We start from the raw sequence: 23,361 nt of genomic DNA on the forward strand, positions 1-23,361 counted from the left end.
GCGTTTTTGTACAACTTCATATAAATAGCTGTAACTTTTGATAGAAGACTCGGATACACATGTTTATGGCTTTATCTTATAGAACTCAAGGTCCCCGTGCTGGGAAAACAGGTTTTGCAGCTGTTTGAGCTAAGATTTCAAAGTTATTCACATAATGAAAACCTATACTTTGTTTCGGTCGAGTTCCCCATTCAAATGCATGTAACAGTGAGAAACGCACTGTCTTGGCGAAAGAAAGCGTTTTTGTACAACTTCATATAAATAGCTGTAACTTTTGATAGAAGACTCAGACAAACATGTTTATGGCTTTATCTTATAGAACTCAAGGTCCCCGTGCTGGGAAAACAGGTTTTGCAGCTGTTTGAGCTAAGATTTCAAAGTTATTCACATAATGAAAACCTATACTTTGTTTCGGTCGAGTTCCCCATTCAAATGCATGTAACAGTGAGAAACGCACTGTCTTGGCGAAAGAAAGCGTTTTTGTACAACTTCATATAAATAGCTGTAACTTTTGATAGAAGACTCGGATACACATGTTTATGGCTTTATCTTATAGAACTCAAGGTCCCCGTGCTGGGAAAACAGGTTTTGCAGCTGTTTGAGCTAAGATTTCAAAGTTATTCACATAATGAAAACCTATACTTTGTTTCGGTCGAGTTCCCCATTCAAATGCATGTAACAGTGAGAAACGCACTGTCTTGGCGAAAGAAAGCGTTTTTGTACAACTTCATATAAATAGCTGTAACTTTTGATAGAAGACTCGGATACACATGTTTATGGCTTTATCTTATAGAACTCAAGGTCCCCGTGCTGGGAAAACAGGTTTTGCAGCTGTTTGAGCTAAGATTTCAAAGTTATTCACATAATGAAAACCTATACTTTGTTTCGGTCGAGTTCCCCATTCAAATGCATGTAACAGTGAGAAACGCACTGTCTTGGCGAAAGAAAGCGTTTTTGTACAACTTCATATAAATAGCTGTAACTTTTGATAGAAGACTCGGATACACATGTTTATGGCTTTATCTTATAGAACTCAAGGTCCCCGTGCTGGGAAAACAGGTTTTGCAGCTGTTTGAGCTAAGATTTCAAAGTTATTCACATAATGAAAACCTATACTTTGTTTCGGTCGAGTTCCCCATTCAAATGCATGTAACAGTGAGAAACGCACTGTCTTGGCGAAAGAAAGCGTTTTTGTACAACTTCATATAAATAGCTGTAACTTTTGATAGAAGACTCGGATACACATGTTTATGGCTTTATCTTATAGAACTCAAGGTCCCCGTGCTGGGAAAACAGGTTTTGCAGCTGTTTGAGCTAAGATTTCAAAGTTATTCACATAATGAAAACCTATACTTTGTTTCGGTCGAGTTCCCCATTCAAATGCATGTAACAGTGAGAAACGCACTGTCTTGGCGAAAGAAAGCGTTTTTGTACAACTTCATATAAATAGCTGTAACATTTGATAGAAGACTCGGATACACATGTTTATGGCTTTATCTTATAGAACTCAAGGTCCCCGTGCTGGGAAAACAGGTTTGCAGCTGTTTGAGCTAAGATTTCAAAGTTATTCACATAATGAAAACCTATACTTTGTTTCGGTCGAGTTCCACATTCTAATGCATGTAACAGTGAGAAACGCACTGTCTTGGCGAAAGAAAGCGTTTTTGTACAACTTCATATAAATAGCTGTAACTTTTGATAGAAGACTCGGATACACATGTTTATGGCTTTATCTTATAGAACTCAATATCCCCGTGCTGGGCAAACAGGTTTTGCAGCTGTTTGAGCTAAGATTTCAAAGTTATTCACATAATGAAAACCTATACTTTGTTTCGGTCGAGTTCCCCATTCAAATGCATGTAACAGTGAGAAACGCACTGTCTTGGCGAAAGAAAGCGTTTTTGTACAACTTCATATAAATAGCTGTAACTTTTGATAGAAGACTCGGATACACATGTTTATGGCTTTATCTTATAGAACTCAAGGTCCCCGTGCTGGGAAAACAGGTTTTGCAGCTGTTTGAGCTAAGATTTCAAAGTTATTCACATAATGAAAACCTATACTTTGTTTCGGTCGAGTTCCCCATTCAAATGCATGTAACAGTGAGAAACGCACTGTCTTGGCGAAAGAAAGCGTTTTTGTACAACTTCATATAAATAGCTGTAACATTTGATAGAAGACTCGGATACACATGTTTATGGCTTTATCTTATAGAACTCAAGGTCCCCGTGCTGGGAAAACAGGTTTTGCAGCTGTTTGAGCTAAGATTTCAAAGTTATTCACATAATGAAAACCTATACTTTGTTTCGGTCGAGTTCCCCATTCAAATGCATGTAACAGTGAGAAACGCACTGTCTTGGCGAAAGAAAGCGTTTTTGTACAACTTCATATAAATAGCTGTAACTTTTGATAGAAGACTCGGATACACATGTTTATGGCTTTATCTTATAGAACTCAAGGTCCCCGTGCTGGGAAAACAGGTTTTGCAGCTGTTTGAGCTAAGATTTCAAAGTTATTCACATAATGAAAACCTATACTTTGTTTCGGTCGAGTTCCCCATTCAAATGCATGTAACAGTGAGAAACGCACTGTCTTGGCGAAAGAAAGCGTTTTTGTACAACTTCATATAAATAGCTGTAACTTTTGATAGAAGACTCAGACAAACATGTTTATGGCTTTATCTTATAGAACTCAAGGTCCCCGTGCTGGGAAAACAGGTTTTGCAGCTGTTTGAGCTAAGATTTCAAAGTTATTCACATAATGAAAACCTATACTTTGTTTCGGTCGAGTTCCCCATTCAAATGCATGTAACAGTGAGAAACGCACTGTCTTGGCGAAAGAAAGCGTTTTTGTACAACTTCATATAAATAGCTGTAACTTTTGATAGAAGACTCGGATACACATGTTTATGGCTTTATCTTATAGAACTCAAGGTCCCCGTGCTGGGAAAACAGGTTTTGCAGCTGTTTGAGCTAAGATTTCAAAGTTATTCACATAATGAAAACCTATACTTTGTTTCGGTCGAGTTCCCCATTCAAATGCATGTAACAGTGAGAAACGCACTGTCTTGGCGAAAGAAAGCGTTTTTGTACAACTTCATATAAATAGCTGTAACTTTTGATAGAAGACTCGGATACACATGTTTATGGCTTTATCTTATAGAACTCAAGGTCCCCGTGCTGGGAAAACAGGTTTTGCAGCTGTTTGAGCTAAGATTTCAAAGTTATTCACATAATGAAAACCTATACTTTGTTTCGGTCGAGTTCCCCATTCAAATGCATGTAACAGTGAGAAACGCACTGTCTTGGCGAAAGAAAGCGTTTTTGTACAACTTCATATAAATAGCTGTAACTTTTGATAGAAGACTCGGATACACATGTTTATGGCTTTATCTTATAGAACTCAAGGTCCCCGTGCTGGGAAAACAGGTTTTGCAGCTGTTTGAGCTAAGATTTCAAAGTTATTCACATAATGAAAACCTATACTTTGTTTCGGTCGAGTTCCCCATTCAAATGCATGTAACAGTGAGAAACGCACTGTCTTGGCGAAAGAAAGCGTTTTTGTACAACTTCATATAAATAGCTGTAACTTTTGATAGAAGACTCGGATACACATGTTTATGGCTTTATCTTATAGAACTCAAGGTCCCCGTGCTGGGAAAACAGGTTTTGCAGCTGTTTGAGCTAAGATTTCAAAGTTATTCACATAATGAAAACCTATACTTTGTTTCGGTCGAGTTCCCCATTCAAATGCATGTAACAGTGAGAAACGCACTGTCTTGGCGAAAGAAAGCGTTTTTGTACAACTTCATATAAATAGCTGTAACATTTGATAGAAGACTCGGATACACATGTTTATGGCTTTATCTTATAGAACTCAAGGTCCCCGTGCTGGGAAAACAGGTTTTGCAGCTGTTTGAGCTAAGATTTCAAAGTTATTCACATAATGAAAACCTATACTTTGTTTCGGTCGAGTTCCCCATTCAAATGCATGTAACAGTGAGAAACGCACTGTCTTGGCGAAAGAAAGCGTTTTTGTACAACTTCATATAAATAGCTGTAACTTTTGATAGAAGACTCGGATACACATGTTTATGGCTTTATCTTATAGAACTCAAGGTCCCCGTGCTGGGAAAACAGGTTTTGCAGCTGTTTGAGCTAAGATTTCAAAGTTATTCACATAATGAAAACCTATACTTTGTTTCGGTCGAGTTCCCCATTCAAATGCATGTAACAGTGAGAAACGCACTGTCTTGGCGAAAGAAAGCGTTTTTGTACAACTTCATATAAATAGCTGTAACTTTTGATAGAAGACTCAGACAAACATGTTTATGGCTTTATCTTATAGAACTCAAGGTCCCCGTGCTGGGAAAACAGGTTTTGCAGCTGTTTGAGCTAAGATTTCAAAGTTATTCACATAATGAAAACCTATACTTTGTTTCGGTCGAGTTCCCCATTCAAATGCATGTAACAGTGAGAAACGCACTGTCTTGGCGAAAGAAAGCGTTTTTGTACAACTTCATATAAATAGCTGTAACTTTTGATAGAAGACTCGGATACACATGTTTATGGCTTTATCTTATAGAACTCAAGGTCCCCGTGCTGGGAAAACAGGTTTTGCAGCTGTTTGAGCTAAGATTTCAAAGTTATTCACATAATGAAAACCTATACTTTGTTTCGGTCGAGTTCCCCATTCAAATGCATGTAACAGTGAGAAACGCACTGTCTTGGCGAAAGAAAGCGTTTTTGTACAACTTCATATAAATAGCTGTAACTTTTGATAGAAGACTCGGATACACATGTTTATGGCTTTATCTTATAGAACTCAAGGTCCCCGTGCTGGGAAAACAGGTTTTGCAGCTGTTTGAGCTAAGATTTCAAAGTTATTCACATAATGAAAACCTATACTTTGTTTCGGTCGAGTTCCCCATTCAAATGCATGTAACAGTGAGAAACGCACTGTCTTGGCGAAAGAAAGCGTTTTTGTACAACTTCATATAAATAGCTGTAACTTTTGATAGAAGACTCGGATACACATGTTTATGGCTTTATCTTATAGAACTCAAGGTCCCCGTGCTGGGAAAACAGGTTTTGCAGCTGTTTGAGCTAAGATTTCAAAGTTATTCACATAATGAAAACCTATACTTTGTTTCGGTCGAGTTCCCCATTCAAATGCATGTAACAGTGAGAAACGCACTGTCTTGGCGAAAGAAAGCGTTTTTGTACAACTTCATATAAATAGCTGTAACTTTTGATAGAAGACTCGGATACACATGTTTATGGCTTTATCTTATAGAACTCAAGGTCCCCGTGCTGGGAAAACAGGTTTTGCAGCTGTTTGAGCTAAGATTTCAAAGTTATTCACATAATGAAAACCTATACTTTGTTTCGGTCGAGTTCCCCATTCAAATGCATGTAACAGTGAGAAACGCACTGTCTTGGCGAAAGAAAGCGTTTTTGTACAACTTCATATAAATAGCTGTAACATTTGATAGAAGACTCGGATACACATGTTTATGGCTTTATCTTATAGAACTCAAGGTCCCCGTGCTGGGAAAACAGGTTTGCAGCTGTTTGAGCTAAGATTTCAAAGTTATTCACATAATGAAAACCTATACTTTGTTTCGGTCGAGTTCCACATTCTAATGCATGTAACAGTGAGAAACGCACTGTCTTGGCGAAAGAAAGCGTTTTTGTACAACTTCATATAAATAGCTGTAACTTTTGATAGAAGACTCGGATACACATGTTTATGGCTTTATCTTATAGAACTCAATATCCCCGTGCTGGGCAAACAGGTTTTGCAGCTGTTTGAGCTAAGATTTCAAAGTTATTCACATAATGAAAACCTATACTTTGTTTCGGTCGAGTTCCCCATTCAAATGCATGTAACAGTGAGAAACGCACTGTCTTGGCGAAAGAAAGCGTTTTTGTACAACTTCATATAAATAGCTGTAACTTTTGATAGAAGACTCGGATACACATGTTTATGGCTTTATCTTATAGAACTCAAGGTCCCCGTGCTGGGAAAACAGGTTTTGCAGCTGTTTGAGCTAAGATTTCAAAGTTATTCACATAATGAAAACCTATACTTTGTTTCGGTCGAGTTCCCCATTCAAATGCATGTAACAGTGAGAAACGCACTGTCTTGGCGAAAGAAAGCGTTTTTGTACAACTTCATATAAATAGCTGTAACATTTGATAGAAGACTCGGATACACATGTTTATGGCTTTATCTTATAGAACTCAAGGTCCCCGTGCTGGGAAAACAGGTTTTGCAGCTGTTTGAGCTAAGATTTCAAAGTTATTCACATAATGAAAACCTATACTTTGTTTCGGTCGAGTTCCCCATTCAAATGCATGTAACAGTGAGAAACGCACTGTCTTGGCGAAAGAAAGCGTTTTTGTACAACTTCATATAAATAGCTGTAACTTTTGATAGAAGACTCGGATACACATGTTTATGGCTTTATCTTATAGAACTCAAGGTCCCCGTGCTGGGAAAACAGGTTTTGCAGCTGTTTGAGCTAAGATTTCAAAGTTATTCACATAATGAAAACCTATACTTTGTTTCGGTCGAGTTCCCCATTCAAATGCATGTAACAGTGAGAAACGCACTGTCTTGGCGAAAGAAAGCGTTTTTGTACAACTTCATATAAATAGCTGTAACTTTTGATAGAAGACTCAGACAAACATGTTTATGGCTTTATCTTATAGAACTCAAGGTCCCCGTGCTGGGAAAACAGGTTTTGCAGCTGTTTGAGCTAAGATTTCAAAGTTATTCACATAATGAAAACCTATACTTTGTTTCGGTCGAGTTCCCCATTCAAATGCATGTAACAGTGAGAAACGCACTGTCTTGGCGAAAGAAAGCGTTTTTGTACAACTTCATATAAATAGCTGTAACTTTTGATAGAAGACTCGGATACACATGTTTATGGCTTTATCTTATAGAACTCAAGGTCCCCGTGCTGGGAAAACAGGTTTTGCAGCTGTTTGAGCTAAGATTTCAAAGTTATTCACATAATGAAAACCTATACTTTGTTTCGGTCGAGTTCCCCATTCAAATGCATGTAACAGTGAGAAACGCACTGTCTTGGCGAAAGAAAGCGTTTTTGTACAACTTCATATAAATAGCTGTAACTTTTGATAGAAGACTCGGATACACATGTTTATGGCTTTATCTTATAGAACTCAAGGTCCCCGTGCTGGGAAAACAGGTTTTGCAGCTGTTTGAGCTAAGATTTCAAAGTTATTCACATAATGAAAACCTATACTTTGTTTCGGTCGAGTTCCCCATTCAAATGCATGTAACAGTGAGAAACGCACTGTCTTGGCGAAAGAAAGCGTTTTTGTACAACTTCATATAAATAGCTGTAACTTTTGATAGAAGACTCGGATACACATGTTTATGGCTTTATCTTATAGAACTCAAGGTCCCCGTGCTGGGAAAACAGGTTTTGCAGCTGTTTGAGCTAAGATTTCAAAGTTATTCACATAATGAAAACCTATACTTTGTTTCGGTCGAGTTCCCCATTCAAATGCATGTAACAGTGAGAAACGCACTGTCTTGGCGAAAGAAAGCGTTTTTGTACAACTTCATATAAATAGCTGTAACTTTTGATAGAAGACTCGGATACACATGTTTATGGCTTTATCTTATAGAACTCAAGGTCCCCGTGCTGGGAAAACAGGTTTTGCAGCTGTTTGAGCTAAGATTTCAAAGTTATTCACATAATGAAAACCTATACTTTGTTTCGGTCGAGTTCCCCATTCAAATGCATGTAACAGTGAGAAACGCACTGTCTTGGCGAAAGAAAGCGTTTTTGTACAACTTCATATAAATAGCTGTAACATTTGATAGAAGACTCGGATACACATGTTTATGGCTTTATCTTATAGAACTCAAGGTCCCCGTGCTGGGAAAACAGGTTTTGCAGCTGTTTGAGCTAAGATTTCAAAGTTATTCACATAATGAAAACCTATACTTTGTTTCGGTCGAGTTCCACATTCTAATGCATGTAACAGTGAGAAACGCACTGTCTTGGCGAAAGAAAGCGTTTTTGTACAACTTCATATAAATAGCTGTAACTTTTGATAGAAGACTCGGATACACATGTTTATGGCTTTATCTTATAGAACTCAATATCCCCGTGCCGGGCAAACAGGTTTTGCAGCTGTTTGAGCTAAGATTTCAAAGTTATTCACATAATGAAAACCTATACTTTGTTTCGGTCGAGTTCCCCATTCAAATGCATGTAACAGTGAGAAACGCACTGTCTTGGCGAAAGAAAGCGTTTTTGTACAACTTCATATAAATAGCTGTAACTTTTGATAGAAGACTCGGATACACATGTTTATGGCTTTATCTTATAGAACTCAAGGTCCCCGTGCTGGGAAAACAGGTTTTGCAGCTGTTTGAGCTAAGATTTCAAAGTTATTCACATAATGAAAACCTATACTTTGTTTCGGTCGAGTTCCCCATTCAAATGCATGTAACAGTGAGAAACGCACTGTCTTGGCGAAAGAAAGCGTTTTTGTACAACTTCATATAAATAGCTGTAACTTTTGATAGAAGACTCGGATACACATGTTTATGGCTTTATCTTATAGAACTCAAGGTCCCCGTGCTGGGAAAACAGGTTTTGCAGCTGTTTGAGCTAAGATTTCAAAGTTATTCACATAATGAAAACCTATACTTTGTTTCGGTCGAGTTCCCCATTCAAATGCATGTAACAGTGAGAAACGCACTGTCTTGGCGAAAGAAAGCGTTTTTGTACAACTTCATATAAATAGCTGTAACTTTTGATAGAAGACTCGGATACACATGTTTATGGCTTTATCTTATAGAACTCAAGGTCCCCGTGCTGGGAAAACAGGTTTTGCAGCTGTTTGAGCTAAGATTTCAAAGTTATTCACATAATGAAAACCTATACTTTGTTTCGGTCGAGTTCCCCATTCAAATGCATGTAACAGTGAGAAACGCACTGTCTTGGCGAAAGAAAGCGTTTTTGTACAACTTCATATAAATAGCTGTAACTTTTGATAGAAGACTCGGATACACATGTTTATGGCTTTATCTTATAGAACTCAAGGTCCCCGTGCTGGGAAAACAGGTTTTGCAGCTGTTTGAGCTAAGATTTCAAAGTTATTCACATAATGAAAACCTATACTTTGTTTCGGTCGAGTTCCCCATTCAAATGCATGTAACAGTGAGAAACGCACTGTCTTGGCGAAAGAAAGCGTTTTTGTACAACTTCATATAAATAGCTGTAACTTTTGATAGAAGACTCAGACAAACATGTTTATGGCTTTATCTTATAGAACTCAAGGTCCCCGTGCTGGGAAAACAGGTTTTGCAGCTGTTTGAGCTAAGATTTCAAAGTTATTCACATAATGAAAACCTATACTTTTTTTCGGTGGAGTTCCCCATTCAAATGCATGTAACAGTGAGAAACGCACTGTCTTGGCGAAAGAAAGCGTTTTTGTACAACTTCATATAAATAGCTGTAACTTTTGATAGAAGACTCGGATACACATGTTTATGGCTTTATCTTATAGAACTCAAGGTCCCCGTGCTGGGAAAACAGGTTTTGCAGCTGTTTGAGCTAAGATTTCAAAGTTATTCACATAATGAAAACCTATACTTTGTTTCGGTGGAGTTCCCCATTCAAATGCATGTAACAGTGAGAAACGCACTGTCTTGGCGAAAGAAAGCGTTTTTGTACAACTTCATATAAATAGCTGTAACTTTTGATAGAAGACTCGGATACACATGTTTATGGCTTTATCTTATAGAACTCAAGGTCCCCGTGCTGGGAAAACAGGTTTTGCAGCTGTTTGAGCTAAGATTTCAAAGTTATTCACATAATGAAAACCTATACTTTGTTTCGGTCGAGTTCCCCATTCAAATGCATGTAACAGTGAGAAACGCACTGTCTTGGCGAAAGAAAGCGTTTTTGTACAACTTCATATAAATAGCTGTAACTTTTGATAGAAGACTCGGATACACATGTTTATGGCTTTATCTTATAGAACTCAAGGTGCCCGTGCTGGGAAAACAGGTTTTGCAGCTGTTTGAGCTAAGATTTCAAAGTTATTCACATAATGAAAACCTATACTTTGTTTCGGTGGAGTTCCCCATTCAAATGCATGTAACAGTGAGAAACGCACTGTCTTGGCGAAAGAAAGCATTTTTGTACAACTTCATATAAATAGCTGTAACTTTTGATAGAAGACTCAGACAAACATGTTTATGGCTTTATCTTATAGAACTCAAGGTCCCCGTGCTGGGAAAACAGGTTTTGCAGCTGTTTGAGCTAAGATTTCAAAGTTTTTCACATAATGAAAACCTATACTTTGTTTCGGTCGAGTTCCCCATTCAAATGCATGTAACAGTGAGAAACGCACTGTCTTGGCGAAAGAAAGCGTTTTTGTACAACTTCATATAAATAGCTGTAACTTTTGATAGAAGACTCGGATACACATGTTTATGGCTTTATCTTATAGAACTCAAGGTCCCCGTGCTGGGAAAACAGGTTTTGCAGCTGTTTGAGCTAAGATTTCAAAGTTATTCACATAATGAAAACCTATACTTTGTTTCGGTCGAGTTCCCCATTCAAATGCATGTAACAGTGAGAAACGCACTGTCTTGGCGAAAGAAAGCGTTTTTGTACAACTTCATATAAATAGCTGTAACTTTTGATAGAAGACTCGGATACACATGTTTATGGCTTTATCTTATAGAACTCAAGGTCCCCGTGCTGGGAAAACAGGTTTTGCAGCTGTTTGAGCTAAGATTTCAAAGTTATTCACATAATGAAAACCTATACTTTGTTTCGGTCGAGTTCCCCATTCAAATGCATGTAACAGTGAGAAACGCACTGTCTTGGCGAAAGAAAGCGTTTTTGTACAACTTCATATAAATAGCTGTAACTTTTGATAGAAGACTCGGATACACATGTTTATGGCTTTATCTTATAGAACTCAAGGTCCCCGTGCTGGGAAAACAGGTTTTGCAGCTGTTTGAGCTAAGATTTCAAAGTTATTCACATAATGAAAACCTATACTTTGTTTCGGTCGAGTTCCCCATTCAAATGCATGTAACAGTGAGAAACGCACTGTCTTGGCGAAAGAAAGCGTTTTTGTACAACTTCATATAAATAGCTGTAACTTTTGATAGAAGACTCGGATACACATGTTTATGGCTTTATCTTATAGAACTCAAGGTCCCCGTGCTGGGAAAACAGGTTTTGCAGCTGTTTGAGCTAAGATTTCAAAGTTATTCACATAATGAAAACCTATACTTTGTTTCGGTCGAGTTCCCCATTCAAATGCATGTAACAGTGAGAAACGCACTGTCTTGGCGAAAGAAAGCGTTTTTGTACAACTTCATATAAAATAGCTGTAACTTTTGATAGAAGACTCGGATACACATGTTTATGGCTTTATCTTATAGAACTCAAGGTCCCCGTGCTGGGAAAACAGGTTTTGCAGCTGTTTGAGCTAAGATTTCAAAGTTTTTCACATAATGAAAACCTATACTTTGTTTCGGTCGAGTTCCCCATTCAAATGCATGTAACAGTGAGAAACGCACTGTCTTGGCGAAAGAAAGCGTTTTTGTACAACTTCATATAAATAGCTGTAACTTTTGATAGAAGACTCAGACAAACATGTTTATGGCTTTATCTTATAGAACTCAAGGTCCCCGTGCTGGGAAAACAGGTTTTGCAGCTGTTTGAGCTAAGATTTCAAAGTTTTTCACATAATGAAAACCTATACTTTGTTTCGGTCGAGTTCCCCATTCAAATGCATGTAACAGTGAGAAACGCACTGTCTTGGCGAAAGAAAGCGTTTTTGTACAACTTCATATAAATAGCTGTAACTTTTGATAGAAGACTCGGATACACATGTTTATGGCTTTATCTTATAGAACTTAAGGTCCCCGTGCTGGGAAAACAGGTTTTGCAGCTGTTTGAGCTAAGATTTCAAAGTTATTCACATAATGAAAACCTATACTTTGTTTCGGTCGAGTTCCCCATTCAAATGCATGTAACAGTGAGAAACGCACTGTCTTGGCGAAAGAAAGCGTTTTTGTACAACTTCATATAAATAGCTGTAACTTTTGATAGAAGACTCGGATACACATGTTTATGGCTTTATCTTATAGAACTCAAGGTGCCCGTGCTGGGAAAACAGGTTTTGCAGCTGTTTGAGCTAAGATTTCAAAGTTATTCACATAATGAAAACCTATACTTTGTTTCGGTGGAGTTCCCCATTCAAATGCATGTAACAGTGAGAAACGCACTGTCTTGGCGAAAGAAAGCATTTTTGTACAACTTCATATAAATAGCTGTAACTTTTGATAGAAGACTCAGACAAACATGTTTATGGCTTTATCTTATAGAACTCAAGGTCCCCGTGCTGGGAAAACAGGTTTTGCAGCTGTTTGAGCTAAGATTTCAAAGTTTTTCACATAATGAAAACCTATACTTTGTTTCGGTCGAGTTCCCCATTCAAATGCATGTAACAGTGAGAAACGCACTGTCTTGGCGAAAGAAAGCGTTTTTGTACAACTTCATATAAATAGCTGTAACTTTTGATAGAAGACTCGGATACACATGTTTATGGCTTTATCTTATAGAACTCAAGGTCCCCGTGCTGGGAAAACAGGTTTTGCAGCTGTTTGAGCTAAGATTTCAAAGTTATTCACATAATGAAAACCTATACTTTGTTTCGGTCGAGTTCCCCATTCAAATGCATGTAACAGTGAGAAACGCACTGTCTTGGCGAAAGAAAGCGTTTTTGTACAACTTCATATAAATAGCTGTAACTTTTGATAGAAGACTCGGATACACATGTTTATGGCTTTATCTTATAGAACTCAAGGTCCCCGTGCTGGGAAAACAGGTTTTGCAGCTGTTTGAGCTAAGATTTCAAAGTTATTCACATAATGAAAACCTATACTTTGTTTCGGTCGAGTTCCCCATTCAAATGCATGTAACAGTGAGAAACGCACTGTCTTGGCGAAAGAAAGCGTTTTTGTACAACTTCATATAAATAGCTGTAACTTTTGATAGAAGACTCGGATACACATGTTTATGGCTTTATCTTATAGAACTCAAGGTCCCCGTGCTGGGAAAACAGGTTTTGCAGCTGTTTGAGCTAAGATTTCAAAGTTATTCACATAATGAAAACCTATACTTTGTTTCGGTCGAGTTCCCCATTCAAATGCATGTAACAGTGAGAAACGCACTGTCTTGGCGAAAGAAAGCGTTTTTGTACAACTTCATATAAATAGCTGTAACTTTTGATAGAAGACTCGGATACACATGTTTATGGCTTTATCTTATAGAACTCAAGGTCCCCGTGCTGGGAAAACAGGTTTTGCAGCTGTTTGAGCTAAGATTTCAAAGTTATTCACATAATGAAAACCTATACTTTGTTTCGGTCGAGTTCCCCATTCAAATGCATGTAACAGTGAGAAACGCACTGTCTTGGCGAAAGAAAGCGTTTTTGTACAACTTCATATAAAATAGCTGTAACTTTTGATAGAAGACTCGGATACACATGTTTATGGCTTTATCTTATAGAACTCAAGGTCCCCGTGCTGGGAAAACAGGTTTTGCAGCTGTTTGAGCTAAGATTTCAAAGTTTTTCACATAATGAAAACCTATACTTTGTTTCGGTCGAGTTCCCCATTCAAATGCATGTAACAGTGAGAAACGCACTGTCTTGGCGAAAGAAAGCGTTTTTGTACAACTTCATATAAATAGCTGTAACTTTTGATAGAAGACTCAGACAAACATGTTTATGGCTTTATCTTATAGAACTCAAGGTCCCCGTGCTGGGAAAACAGGTTTTGCAGCTGTTTGAGCTAAGATTTCAAAGTTTTTCACATAATGAAAACCTATACTTTGTTTCGGTCGAGTTCCCCATTCAAATGCATGTAACAGTGAGAAACGCACTGTCTTGGCGAAAGAAAGCGTTTTTGTACAACTTCATATAAATAGCTGTAACTTTTGATAGAAGACTCGGATACACATGTTTATGGCTTTATCTTATAGAACTTAAGGTCCCCGTGCTGGGAAAACAGGTTTTGCAGCTGTTTGAGCTAAGATTTCAAAGTTATTCACATAATGAAAACCTATACTTTGTTTCGGTCGAGTTCCCCATTCAAATGCATGTAACAGTGAGAAACGCACTGTCTTGGCGAAAGAAAGCGTTTTTGTACAACTTCATATAAATAGCTGTAACTTTTGATAGAAGACTCGGATACACATGTTTATGGCTTTATCTTATAGAACTCAAGGTGCCCGTGCTGGGAAAACAGGTTTTGCAGCTGTTTGAGCTAAGATTTCAAAGTTATTCACATAATGAAAACCTATACTTTGTTTCGGTCGAGTTCCCCATTCAAATGCATGTAACAGTGAGAAACGCACTGTCTTGGCGAAAGAAAGCGTTTTTGTACAACTTCATATAAATAGCTGTAACTTTTGATAGAAGACTCGGATACACATGTTTATGGCTTTATCTTATAGAACTCAAGGTCCCCGTGCTGGGAAAACAGGTTTTGCAGCTGTTTGAGCTAAGATTTCAAAGTTATTCACATAATGAAAACCTATACTTTGTTTCGGTCGAGTTCCCCATTCAAATGCATGTAACAGTGAGAAACGCACTGTCTTGGCGAAAGAAAGCGTTTTTGTACAACTTCATATAAATAGCTGTAACTTTTGATAGAAGACTCGGATACACATGTTTATGGCTTTATCTTATAGAACTCAAGGTCCCCGTGCTGGGAAAACAGGTTTTGCAGCTGTTTGAGCTAAGATTTCAAAGTTATTCACATAATGAAAACCTATACTTTGTTTCGGTCGAGTTCCCCATTCAAATGCATGTAACAGTGAGAAACGCACTGTCTTGGCGAAAGAAAGCGTTTTTGTACAACTTCATATAAAATAGCTGTAACTTTTGATAGAAGACTCGGATACACATGTTTATGGCTTTATCTTATAGAACTCAAGGTCCCCGTGCTGGGAAAACAGGTTTTGCAGCTGTTTGAGCTAAGATTTCAAAGTTTTTCACATAATGAAAACCTATACTTTGTTTCGGTCGAGTTCCCCATTCAAATGCATGTAACAGTGAGAAACGCACTGTCTTGGCGAAAGAAAGCGTTTTTGTACAACTTCATATAAATAGCTGTAACTTTTGATAGAAGACTCAGACAAACATGTTTATGGCTTTATCTTATAGAACTCAAGGTCCCCGTGCTGGGAAAACAGGTTTTGCAGCTGTTTGAGCTAAGATTTCAAAGTTTTTCACATAATGAAAACCTATACTTTGTTTCGGTCGAGTTCCCCATTCAAATGCATGTAACAGTGAGAAACGCACTGTCTTGGCGAAAGAAAGCGTTTTTGTACAACTTCATATAAATAGCTGTAACTTTTGATAGAAGACTCGGATACACATGTTTATGGCTTTATCTTATAGAACTTAAGGTCCCCGTGCTGGGAAAACAGGTTTTGCAGCTGTTTGAGCTAAGATTTCAAAGTTATTCACATAATGAAAACCTATACTTTGTTTCGGTCGAGTTCCCCATTCAAATGCATGTAACAGTGAGAAACGCACTGTCTTGGCGAAAGAAAGCGTTTTTGTACAACTTCATATAAATAGCTGTAACTTTTGATAGAAGACTCGGATACACATGTTTATGGCTTTATCTTATAGAACTCAAGGTGCCCGTGCTGGGAAAACAGGTTTTGCAGCTGTTTGAGCTAAGATTTCAAAGTTATTCACATAATGAAAACCTATACTTTGTTTCGGTCGAGTTCCCCATTCAAATGCATGTAACAGTGAGAAACGCACTCTTGGCGAAAGAAAGCGTTTTTGTACAACTTCATATAAATAGCTGTAACTTTTGATAGAAGACTCGGATACACATGTTTATGGCTTTATCTTATAGAACTCAAGGTCCCCGTGCTGGGAAAACAGGTTTTGCAGCTGTTTGAGCTAAGATTTCAAAGTTATTCACATAATGAAAACCTATACTTTGTTTCGGTCGAGTTCCCCATTCAAATGCATGTAACAGTGAGAAACGCAGTCTTGGCGAAAGAAAGCGTTTTTGTACAACTTCATATAAATAGCTGTAACTTTTGATAGAAGACTCGGATACACATGTTTATGGCTTTATCTTATAGAACTCAAGGTCCCCGTGCTGGGAAAACAGGTTTTGCAGCTGTTTGAGCTAAGATTTCAAAGTTATTCACATAATGAAAACCTATACTTTGTTTCGGTCGAGTTCCCCATTCAAATGCATGTAACAGTGAGAAACGCACTGTCTTGGCGAAAGAAAGCGTTTTTGTACAACTTCATATAAATAGCTGTAACTTTTGATAGAAGACTCGGATACACATGTTTATGGCTTTATCTTATAGAACTCAAGGTCCCCGTGCTGGGAAAACAGGTTTTGCAGCTGTTTGAGCTAAGATTTCAAAGTTATTCACATAATGAAAACCTATACTTTGTTTCGGTCGAGTTCCCCATTCAAATGCATGTAACAGTGAGAAACGCACTGTCTTGGCGAAAGAAAGCGTTTTTGTACAACTTCATATAAATAGCTGTAACTTTTGATAGAAGACTCGGATACACATGTTTATGGCTTTATCTTATAGAACTCAAGGTGCCCGTGCTGGGAAAACAGGTTTTGCAGCTGTTTGAGCTAAGATTTTCAAGTTATATACATAATGAAAACCTATACTTTGTTTCGGTCGAGTTCCCCATTCAAATGCATGTAACAGTGAGAAACGCACTGTCTTGGCGAAAGAAAGCGTTTTTGTACAACTTCATATAAATAGCTGTAACTTTTGATAGAAGACTCGGATACACATGTTTATGGCTTTATCTTATAGAACTCAAGGTCCCCGTGCTGGGAAAACAGGTTTTGCAGCTGTTTGAGCTAAGATTTTCAAGTTATATACATAATGAAAACCTATACTTTGTTTCGGTCGAGTTCCCCATTCAAATGCATGTAACAGTGAGAAACGCACTGTCTTGGCGAAAGAAAGCGTTTTTGTACAACTTCATATAAATAGCTGTAACTTTTGATAGAAGACTCGGATACACATGTTTATGGCTTTATCTTATAGAACTCAAGGTCCCCGTGCTGGGAAAACAGGTTTTGCAGCTGTTTGAGCTAAGATTTCAAAGTTATTCACATAATGAAAACCTATACTTTGTTTCGGTCGAGTTCCCCATTCAAATGCATGTAACAGTGAGAAACGCACTGTCTTGGCGAAAGAAAGCGTTTTTGTACAACTTCATATAAATAGCTGTAACTTTTGATAGAAGACTCAGACAAACATGTTTATGGCTTTATCTTATAGAACTCAAGGTCCCCGTGCTGGGAAAACAGGTTTTGCAGCTGTTTGAGCTAAGATTTCAAAGTTTTTCACATAATGAAAACCTATACTTTGTTTCGGTCGAGTTCCCCATTCAAATGCATGTAACAGTGAGAAACGCACTGTCTTGGCGAAAGAAAGCGTTTTTGTACAACTTCATATAAATAGCTGTAACTTTTGATAGAAGACTCGGATACACATGTTTATGGCTTTATCTTATAGAACTTAAGGTCCCCGTGCTGGGAAAACAGGTTTTGCAGCTGTTTGAGCTAAGATTTCAAAGTTATTCACATAATGAAAACCTATACTTTGTTTCGGTCGAGTTCCCCATTCAAATGCATGTAACAGTGAGAAACGCACTGTCTTGGCGAAAGAAAGCGTTTTTGTACAACTTCATATAAATAGCTGTAACTTTTGATAGAAGACTCGGATACACATGTTTATGGCTTTATCTTATAGAACTCAAGGTGCCCGTGCTGGGAAAACAGGTTTTGCAGCTGTTTGAGCTAAGATTTCAAAGTTATTCACATAATGAAAACCTATACTTTGTTTCGGTCGAGTTCCCCATTCAAATGCATGTAACAGTGAGAAACGCACTCTTGGCGAAAGAAAGCGTTTTTGTACAACTTCATATAAATAGCTGTAACTTTTGATAGAAGACTCGGATACACATGTTTATGGCTTTATCTTATAGAACTCAAGGTCCCCGTGCTGGGAAAACAGGTTTTGCAGCTGTTTGAGCTAAGATTTCAAAGTTATTCACATAATGAAAACCTATACTTTGTTTCGGTCGAGTTCCCCATTCAAATGCATGTAACAGTGAGAAACGCAGTCTTGGCGAAAGAAAGCGTTTTTGTACAACTTCATATAAATAGCTGTAACTTTTGATAGAAGACTCGGATACACATGTTTATGGCTTTATCTTATAGAACTCAAGGTCCCCGTGCTGGGAAAACAGGTTTTGCAGCTGTTTGAGCTAAGATTTCAAAGTTATTCACATAATGAAAACCTATACTTTGTTTCGGTCGAGTTCCCCATTCAAATGCATGTAACAGTGAGAAACGCACTGTCTTGGCGAAAGAAAGCGTTTTTGTACAACTTCATATAAATAGCTGTAACTTTTGATAGAAGACTCGGATACACATGTTTATGGCTTTATCTTATAGAACTCAAGGTCCCCGTGCTGGGAAAACAGGTTTTGCAGCTGTTTGAGCTAAGATTTCAAAGTTATTCACATAATGAAAACCTATACTTTGTTTCGGTCGAGTTCCCCATTCAAATGCATGTAACAGTGAGAAACGCACTGTCTTGGCGAAAGAAAGCGTTTTTGTACAACTTCATATAAATAGCTGTAACTTTTGATAGAAGACTCGGATACACATGTTTATGGCTTTATCTTATAGAACTCAAGGTGCCCGTGCTGGGAAAACAGGTTTTGCAGCTGTTTGAGCTAAGATTTTCAAGTTATATACATAATGAAAACCTATACTTTGTTTCGGTCGAGTTCCCCATTCAAATGCATGTAACAGTGAGAAACGCACTGTCTTGGCGAAAGAAAGCGTTTTTGTACAACTTCATATAAATAGCTGTAACTTTTGATAGAAGACTCGGATACACATGTTTATGGCTTTATCTTATAGAACTCAAGGTCCCCGTGCTGGGAAAACAGGTTTTGCAGCTGTTTGAGCTAAGATTTTCAAGTTATATACATAATGAAAACCTATACTTTGTTTCGGTCGAGTTCCCCATTCAAATGCATGTAACAGTGAGAAACGCACTGTCTTGGCGAAAGAAAGCGTTTTTGTACAACTTCATATAAATAGCTGTAACTTTTGATAGAAGACTCGGATACACATGTTTATGGCTTTATCTTATAGAACTCAAGGTCCCCGTGCTGGGAAAACAGGTTTTGCAGCTGTTTGAGCTAAGATTTCAAAGTTATTCACATAATGAAAACCTATACTTTGTTTCGGTCGAGTTCCCCATTCAAATGCATGTAACAGTGAGAAACGCACTGTCTTGGCGAAAGAAAGCGTTTTTGTACAACTTCATATAAATAGCTGTAACTTTTGATAGAAGACTCAGACAAACATGTTTATGGCTTTATCTTATAGAACTCAAGGTCCCCGTGCTGGGAAAACAGGTTTTGCAGCTGTTTGAGCTAAGATTTCAAAGTTTTTCACATAATGAAAACCTATACTTTGTTTCGGTCGAGTTCCCCATTCAAATGCATGTAACAGTGAGAAACGCACTGTCTTGGCGAAAGAAAGCGTTTTTGTACAACTTCATATAAATAGCTGTAACTTTTGATAGAAGACTCGGATACACATGTTTATGGCTTTATCTTATAGAACTTAAGGTCCCCGTGCTGGGAAAACAGGTTTTGCAGCTGTTTGAGCTAAGATTTCAAAGTTATTCACATAATGAAAACCTATACTTTGTTTCGGTCGAGTTCCCCATTCAAATGCATGTAACAGTGAGAAACGCACTGTCTTGGCGAAAGAAAGCGTTTTTGTACAACTTCATATAAATAGCTGTAACTTTTGATAGAAGACTCGGATACACATGTTTATGGCTTTATCTTATAGAACTCAAGGTGCCCGTGCTGGGAAAACAGGTTTTGCAGCTGTTTGAGCTAAGATTTCAAAGTTATTCACATAATGAAAACCTATACTTTGTTTCGGTCGAGTTCCCCATTCAAATGCATGTAACAGTGAGAAACGCACTCTTGGCGAAAGAAAGCGTTTTTGTACAACTTCATATAAATAGCTGTAACTTTTGATAGAAGACTCGGATACACATGTTTATGGCTTTATCTTATAGAACTCAAGGTCCCCGTGCTGGGAAAACAGGTTTTGCAGCTGTTTGAGCTAAGATTTCAAAGTTATTCACATAATGAAAACCTATACTTTGTTTCGGTCGAGTTCCCCATTCAAATGCATGTAACAGTGAGAAACGCAGTCTTGGCGAAAGAAAGCGTTTTTGTACAACTTCATATAAATAGCTGTAACTTTTGATAGAAGACTCGGATACACATGTTTATGGCTTTATCTTATAGAACTCAAGGTCCCCGTGCTGGGAAAACAGGTTTTGCAGCTGTTTGAGCTAAGATTTCAAAGTTATTCACATAATGAAAACCTATACTTTGTTTCGGTCGAGTTCCCCATTCAAATGCATGTAACAGTGAGAAACGCACTGTCTTGGCGAAAGAAAGCGTTTTTGTACAACTTCATATAAATAGCTGTAACTTTTGATAGAAGACTCGGATACACATGTTTATGGCTTTATCTTATAGAACTCAAGGTCCCCGTGCTGGGAAAACAGGTTTTGCAGCTGTTTGAGCTAAGATTTCAAAGTTATTCACATAATGAAAACCTATACTTTGTTTCGGTCGAGTTCCCCATTCAAATGCATGTAACAGTGAGAAACGCACTGTCTTGGCGAAAGAAAGCGTTTTTGTACAACTTCATATAAATAGCTGTAACTTTTGATAGAAGACTCGGATACACATGTTTATGGCTTTATCTTATAGAACTCAAGGTGCCCGTGCTGGGAAAACAGGTTTTGCAGCTGTTTGAGCTAAGATTTTCAAGTTATATACATAATGAAAACCTATACTTTGTTTCGGTCGAGTTCCCCATTCAAATGCATGTAACAGTGAGAAACGCACTGTCTTGGCGAAAGAAAGCGTTTTTGTACAACTTCATATAAATAGCTGTAACTTTTGATAGAAGACTCGGATACACATGTTTATGGCTTTATCTTATAGAACTCAAGGTCCCCGTGCTGGGAAAACAGGTTTTGCAGCTGTTTGAGCTAAGATTTTCAAGTTATATACATAATGAAAACCTATACTTTGTTTCGGTCGAGTTCCCCATTCAAATGCATGTAACAGTGAGAAACGCACTGTCTTGGCGAAAGAAAGCGTTTTTGTACAACTTCATATAAATAGCTGTAACTTTTGATAGAAGACTCGGATACACATGTTTATGGCTTTATCTTATAGAACTCAAGGTCCCCGTGCTGGGAAAACAGGTTTTGCAGCTGTTTGAGCTAAGATTTCAAAGTTATTCACATAATGAAAACCTATACTTTGTTTCGGTCGAGTTCCCCATTCAAATGCATGTAACAGTGAGAAACGCACTGTCTTGGCGAAAGAAAGCGTTTTTGTACAACTTCATATAAATAGCTGTAACATTTGATAGAAGACTCGGATACACATGTTTATGGCTTTATCTTATAGAACTCAAGGTCCCCGTGCTGGGAAAACAGGTTTTGCAGCTGTTTGAGCTAAGATTTCAAAGTTATTCACATAATGAAAACCTATACTTTGTTTCGGTGGAGTTCCCCATTCAAATGCATGTAACAGTGAGAAACGCACTGTCTTGGCGAAAGAAAGCGTTTTTGTACAACTTCATATAAATAGCTGTAACTTTTGATAGAAGACTCGGATACACATGTTTATGTCTTTATCTTATAGAACTCAAGGTCCCCGTGCTGGGAAAACAGGTTTTGCAGCTGTTTGAGCTAAGATTTCAAAGTTTTTCACATAATGAAAACCTATACTTTGTTTCGGTCGAGTTCCCCATTCAAATGCATGTAACAGTGAGAAACGCACTGTCTTGGCGAAAGAAAGCGTTTTTGTACAACTTCATATAAATAGCTGTAACTTTTGATAGAAGACTCGGATACACATGTTTATGGCTTTATCTTATAGAACTCAAGGTGCCCGTGCTGGGAAAACAGGTTTTGCAGCTGTTTGAGCTAAGATTTCAAAGTTATTCACATAATGAAAACCTATACTTTGTTTCGGTCGAGTTCCCCATTCAAATGCATGTAACAGTGAGAAACGCACTCTTGGCGAAAGAAAGCGTTTTTGTACAACTTCATATAAATAGCTGTAACTTTTGATAGAAGACTCGGATACACATGTTTATGGCTTTATCTTATAGAACTCAAGGTCCCCGTGCTGGGAAAACAGGTTTTGCAGCTGTTTGAGCTAAGATTTCAAAGTTATTCACATAATGAAAACCTATACTTTGTTTCGGTCGAGTTCCCCATTCAAATGCATGTAACAGTGAGAAACGCAGTCTTGGCGAAAGAAAGCGTTTTTGTACAACTTCATATAAATAGCTGTAACTTTTGATAGAAGACTCGGATACACATGTTTATGGCTTTATCTTATAGAACTCAAGGTCCCCGTGCTGGGAAAACAGGTTTTGCAGCTGTTTGAGCTAAGATTTCAAAGTTATTCACATAATGAAAACCTATACTTTGTTTCGGTCGAGTTCCCCATTCAAATGCATGTAACAGTGAGAAACGCACTGTCTTGGCGAAAGAAAGCGTTTTTGTACAACTTCATATAAATAGCTGTAACTTTTGATAGAAGACTCGGATACACATGTTTATGGCTTTATCTTATAGAACTCAAGGTCCCCGTGCTGGGAAAACAGGTTTTGCAGCTGTTTGAGCTAAGATTTCAAAGTTATTCACATAATGAAAACCTATACTTTGTTTCGGTCGAGTTCCCCATTCAAATGCATGTAACAGTGAGAAACGCACTGTCTTGGCGAAAGAAAGCGTTTTTGTACAACTTCATATAAATAGCTGTAACTTTTGATAGAAGACTCGGATACACATGTTTATGGCTTTATCTTATAGAACTCAAGGTGCCCGTGCTGGGAAAACAGGTTTTGCAGCTGTTTGAGCTAAGATTTTCAAGTTATATACATAATGAAAACCTATACTTTGTTTCGGTCGAGTTCCCCATTCAAATGCATGTAACAGTGAGAAACGCACTGTCTTGGCGAAAGAAAGCGTTTTTGTACAACTTCATATAAATAGCTGTAACTTTTGATAGAAGACTCGGATACACATGTTTATGGCTTTATCTTATAGAACTCAAGGTCCCCGTGCTGGGAAAACAGGTTTTGCAGCTGTTTGAGCTAAGATTTCAAAGTTATTCA

The sequence above is a fragment of the Aulonocara sp. 'chitande type north' Nkhata Bay genome, linkage group LG11, assembly GCF_057382095.1.
Source record: "Aulonocara sp. 'chitande type north' Nkhata Bay isolate Kocher_YH1m ecotype deep benthic linkage group LG11, A_spYH_male_GT1.1, whole genome shotgun sequence".
Classification (NCBI taxonomy): Eukaryota; Metazoa; Chordata; class Actinopteri; order Cichliformes; family Cichlidae; genus Aulonocara; species Aulonocara sp. 'chitande type north' Nkhata Bay.